This window comes from Capricornis sumatraensis, chromosome 14 (genome assembly GCF_032405125.1).
Source record: "Capricornis sumatraensis isolate serow.1 chromosome 14, serow.2, whole genome shotgun sequence".
NCBI classification, from domain to species: Eukaryota; Metazoa; Chordata; class Mammalia; order Artiodactyla; family Bovidae; genus Capricornis; species Capricornis sumatraensis.
In genome coordinates, this window is record NC_091082.1 from 26,107,659 (window position 1) to 26,113,678 (window position 6,020).

A 6,020-nucleotide genomic window follows, 5' to 3' on the forward strand; every position below is an offset into this window, starting at 1 on the left:
ATGAGATATCTGAGAAGTGTTTAAGAAGAAAAGCATTCTAAGAACAGAGGCTGTGGATGGAACACCATCATTTGAAGGTCCAATCAATGAATATCTTCAAATGTTGCAAAGTAGAAGCAGTTGAAAGAAAACTATTTTAAGTAGAAGCAGTGTCACTGAAGCAAAAATAAAGGGGGAATTTTCAAGGGATAAATAGAAATAGATATTAAACACAAGCTATTAAAATAAATTAAAAACTGGAATCGGTAATGACTTCAGTGAGAAAAGTTTCATTGGGATTGCTTGAAGCTACAGAGCAATCAGGATTAACCAGGAAGTAACACTACCTTTAAGAAACTTTTCTGTAAAAGGAAAGATGCTGTTTTCTCTGCAAGGAAGAAAATTTAAATAATGAAAACAGTTTAAATTTATCATCAGAATTTCTTTTATTTCACCTTTTAATTGCATCAATAGACATGAATATTGTATGTACAATATACAGTGCCTTAAATGCTGGGAGAAAATGTACACAATTAAAATGAAGATCAAGTGCTCCCTTCAGCAGCAAATGTACTAAAACTGAAATGGTACAGAGATTAGTATAGCCCCTGTGCAAGGATAACATTCAAATTGGTGACATGTTCCATACTTTCATGAATATGGCTATACTATTCAAAGCAATTTACACAGTCAAAGAAATCCCTATCAAATTACCAATGGCATTTCTCACAGATATAGAACTTTTTTACAATTGGTACAGAAACACAGATGACCAAGAATAGCCAGAGCAATCTTGAGAAAGAAAAAGGGCTGGAGGAATCAGGCTCCCTGGTTCAGACTATATTCAGTTCAGTTCAGTTCAGTCGCTCAGTCGTGTCCAACTCTTTGTGACCCCATGAATCGCAGCATGCCAGGCCTCCCTGTCTATCACCAACTCCTGGAGTTCACTCAAACTCATGTCCATGGAGTCAGTGATGCCATCCAGCCATCTTATCCTCTGTCATCCCCTTTTCCTCCTGCCCCTAATCCCTCCCAGCATCAGAGTCTTTTCCAATGAGTCAACTCTTCACATGAGGTGGCCAAAGTACTGGAGTTTCAGCTTTAGCATCATTCCTTCCAAAGAACACCCAGGGCTTATCTCCTTTAAAACAGACTGGTTGGATCTCCTTGCAGTCCAAGGGACTCTCAAGAGTCTTCTCCAACACCACAATTCAAAAGCATAAATTCTTCGGTACTCAGCTTTCTTCACAGTCCAACTCTCACATCTATACATGACCACTGGAAAAACTATAGCCATGATTAGATGGAATTTTGTTGGCAAAGTAATATCTCTGTTTTTCAATATGCTATCTAGGTTGGTCATAACTTTCCTTCCAAGGAGTAAGCGTCTTTAAATTTCATGGCTGCAATAACCATCTGCAGTGATTTGGGAGCCAAAAAAAAATGAAGTCTGACACTGTTTCCCCATCTATTTCCCATGAAGTGATGGGACCAGATCCCATGATCTTAGTTTTCTGAATGTTGAGCTTTAAGCCAACTTTTTCACTCTCCACTTTCATCAAGAGGCTTTTAGTTCCTCTTCACTTTCTGCCATAAGGGTGGTGTCATCTGCATATCTGAGGTTATTGATATTTCTCCCAGTAGTCTTGATTCCAGCTTGTGCTTCTTCCAGCCCAGCGTTTCTCATGATGTACTCTACATAGAAGTTAAATAAGCAGGGTGACAGTATACAGCCTTGATGTACTCCTTTTCCTACTTGGAAACAGTCTGTTGTTCCATGTCCAGTTCTAACTGTTGCTTCCTGGCCTGCATATAGGTTTCTCAGGAGGCAGGTCAGGTGGTCTGGTATTCCCATCTCTTTCAGAATTTTCCACAGTTTATTACGATCTACACAGTCAAAGGTTTTTGCATTGTCAATAAAGCAGAAATAGATGTTTTTCTGGAACTCTCTTGCTTTTTCCATGATCCAGCAGATGTTGGCAATTTGACCTCTGGTTCCTCTGCCTTTTCTAAAACCAGCTTGAACATGTGGAACTTCACAGTTCACGTATTTCTGAAGCCTGGCTTGGAGAATTTTGAGCATTACTACAAAGCTAGAGTAATCAAAACTATATGGTACTGGCACAAAACTAGAAAGACATATCAATGCAACAGGATAGGAAGTCCAGAAACAAATCCATGAACCTATGGTCACCTAACCTTAACAGTGGAGTCAAGGATAGACAATAGAAAGAAGACAGTCTCTTCAATAAATGTCCCTGGGAAAATTAGACAGCTACATGTAAAAAAATTAAATTAGAACATTCTTTAACACCATACACAAAAAATAATTCAGAAAAGATTAAAGACCTAAATGTAAGGCCAAATACTATAAAACTCTTAGAAGAAAACATAGGCAGAAAAATCTCCTACATAAATTGCAAAATGATTTTTTTCAACCCATCTCCTAGAAAATGAAAATAAAAACAAAAATACATAAATGGGACCTAATTAAACTTAAAAACTTTTGTACAGCAAAGGAAATCATAAAGAAAACAAAAAGAAAGCCCACAGAATGGGAGAAAATATTTGCCAATGAAGCAACCAACAAGGGAATTATCTGCAAAATATTGAAGCAGCCCATGTAGCTCCTTATCAAAAAAACAAACAACCCAATAAAACAATGGGTGGAAGATCTAAATACATATTTCCACAAAGGAGACATACAGATATCCAAAAATACATGAAAATTTGTTCAACATCACTAATAATTAGAGAAATGCAAATCAAAACCACAATGCAGTATCACCTCACATTGGTCAGAATGGGCATCATCAAAAAGTCTACAAACAATAAATACTGGAAAGGGTGTGGAGAAAAGGTAAACCTCCTACACTATTAGTCGGAATGCAAACTGACACAATTACTGTGGAGAACAGTATCATCAGTTCACTTCAGTTCAGTAGCTCAGTCATGTCTGACTCTTTGTAACCTCAAGGACTGTAGCACACCAGGCTTCCCTGTCCATCACCAACTCCCAGAGCTCACTCAAACTCATGTTCACTGAGTCGGTGATGCCATCCAACCATCTCATCCCCTGTTGTCCCCTTCTCCTTCTGCTTTCAATCTTTCCCAACTTCAAGGTCTTTTCAAATGAGTCAGCTCTTCTCATCAGGTGGCCAAAGTATTGGAGTTTCAGCTTCAGCATCAAGTCCCTCCAATGAATATTCAGGACTGATTTCCTTTAGGATGGACTGGTTGGATCTCCTTGCAGTCCAAGGGACTCTCAAGAGTCTTCTCCAACACCACAGTTCAAAAGCATCAATTCTACAGCACTCAGCTTTCTTTATAGTCCAACTCTCACATCCATACAAGACTACTGGAAAAACCATAGCTTTGACTAGACGGACCTTTGTTGGCAACAAACAACAGTACGGGGTTTCTTAAAGAAGCAAAAATATGCCTAATAAATGATCCAGCAATCCCATACCTGGGCATTATACCCAGACAAAACCATAATTTGGAAATATACATGCACCCCAAATTCACTGCAGCCCTACTTCCAATAGCCAAGAAATGGAAGCAACATAAATATCAGAGGAACATCAACAGAGGAATGGATAAAGATGTTGGGAAGATCCCCTAAAGAAGGGCATGGCAACCCACTCCAATATTATTCCCTGGAAAACTCCATGAACAGAGGAGCCTGGTGGGCTAGGGTCCATAGGGTCGCAAAGAGTTGGACACAAATGAAGCATGCACACATGCACATATTTACAATGAAACATTATTCAGCCATAAAAAGCAATGAAATGATTCTACTTGCAGCAACATGAATGAATGGACCTAGAGATTCTCATACTGAGTGAAGTAAGTCAGAGAGAAAAAGACAAATATCATATGGCAGTGCTTATATGTGGAATCTAAAAGGGGGGTATGAATGAACTTACCTATAAAACAGAAATAGAATATAGAAAATTTCTACAGATGTATAAAACAAACATGATTATCAGGAGGCAAGCAAGAAGTGATAAACTGGGAGATTGGGATGGACACATACATACTACTATATCTAAAATAGATAACTAATAATAACTTACTCTATGACACAAGCAACTCTACTCAGTACTCTGTAATGGTCTGTATGGGAAAAGAATCTAGAGAAGAGTGAATCAGCTGTACTGATTCACTTTGTACACCTGAAATTAACACAACATTGAAAATCAGCTGTACTCAAATATTTTTTTTTAATAAAATGATCAGTGTAAGTGATTTTAGAACAAAGCAGAATTTTTACATGAATTATTCCACTAAAGCTTTATACAGGTTCTACCAGAAGTATGGTAAATATACAAGGATAAAAGTTTTATTTAGTATAATAATCATTATGTATACACACGTGGCCACATGTGTATATTTAACACATATTATATAACTATATTGGTAATGAGAATTATAACAACTTAGTGAAATATATTTCATTTCAAAATCAAATGTCTACACATTTTTAGAACGCATTACTATCTAGAAAATATGTACTCCAGGTTTGCAGTATTTCTCTTAAATTTGGTTGTCCTACAACTTGAACTTGCCCAAATGTAGGGCCATGCACGTATTTTTATAAGTAAATTATCATTTAGTTAAATACAGTAGTATAGTCTTCTTTAGATAGAACTTTTAAATATTGACTATTTTGAATTAATATATACCTATATACAAGTTAGTTATCCTAAATCTACCAATTTTTAAGAGCACAGACCCTTAATAAATTTTATGTAGGGTAGGAATGAATAAGTTCAAAAGAAAGCAAGATTAAATAGCTTTGACTCAATAATTGTTTGAGATGATAAATTTATAGAAAGAAATGAATGGTTAAATTTCTGAGCCTCAAAAAAATATTTTGTTATCTTGTGCACTAAATACCATTCTGAATATCAATCATGTTTTAAAGCTGTTTAAGTTGATGATAAGCTTAAAACATAAACTTATATAGTAATGAGAGAATTATTTGTGTAAGAAATGCAGCAAATTTGAAGTAATATAAAACCAGGACAAGATTTTAGAAAGGATGAGAACCCTAGTGTGGTATAATTATGGACACTGTCTATTCATGCTGATGGGATGAGAAACTAGTATTATCCTTACTAACTAGGATTGTGATAACAAGATCATCCTTTCTTCCTCAGATGTTTTTCCTTCTGTTTTTAATTATAATTTAGTTTTTCCAAGCTATTAGCCACAATGTACTATCATACAAATTAGTTCATAAAATTAAGCTATAAAAGAGGGTATTTAATTTTTTTGACACATAACAGTTACCTAAATAGCATTCTACTCCTAAAAATGTCAGATAAATATTCTTTAGCTATGCCACAGTGATCAAAAATCCATTCCTTAATATAAAATCTGAATAATTATGTGCTATAAGATGTGACTTCACTTTGACTTTTCACTTTCATGCATTGAAGAAGGAAATGGCAACCCACTCCAGTATTCTTGCCTGGAGAATCCCAGGGATGGGGGAGCCTGGGGGGCTGCCGTCTATGGGGTCACACAGAGTCGGACACGACTGAAGCGACTTAGCAGCAGCAGCAGCATAAGATGTGAGATTTCCTCTAGCTTTCACCCTATAATCATACAAGAACTCCACAAAAAAACATCCTATTTCCCACACCCCAAAATTCTCTAAAACAGGCTTCTTAAAAGTCTGGTCTGCAGGTCAGGTTAGTGGAAGACTGAAAACTAATACAGTTCATATCAAGATCAATAGGTTATTTGAGGGTGTTTAGGAACTTATATTACAATATGGCATTGCTAAGATATCCAAGACTGTCATTTTAGTTGTCTGGATATTCATTTTTATTTATTAATTTTTAAAGTCTTGTTCTCTTTTTTTAATTTAAATTTATTTATTTTAATTGGAGGCTAAATACTTTACAATATTGTATTGGTTTTGCCATACATCAACATGAATCCACCACGGGTGTACGGTCTTGTTTTCTTTTTTTTTTTTTTTTTTCACCATTTCTTTTTTTTTTTTTTTTTAATTTTAAAATCTTTAA

At 35.8% G+C, this 6,020-nt stretch overlaps 1 non-coding gene across 1 annotated transcript; it reads left to right on the top strand.

The window, feature by feature from the left end:
- Positions 1-528: 528 nt before the first annotated feature.
- Positions 529-632, top strand: LOC138090941 (U6 spliceosomal RNA). The gene has a single exon (XR_011145909.1). It is a non-coding gene; the product is annotated as a U6 spliceosomal RNA (small nuclear RNA).
- The last annotated feature ends 5,388 nt before the right edge of the window (positions 633-6,020 follow it).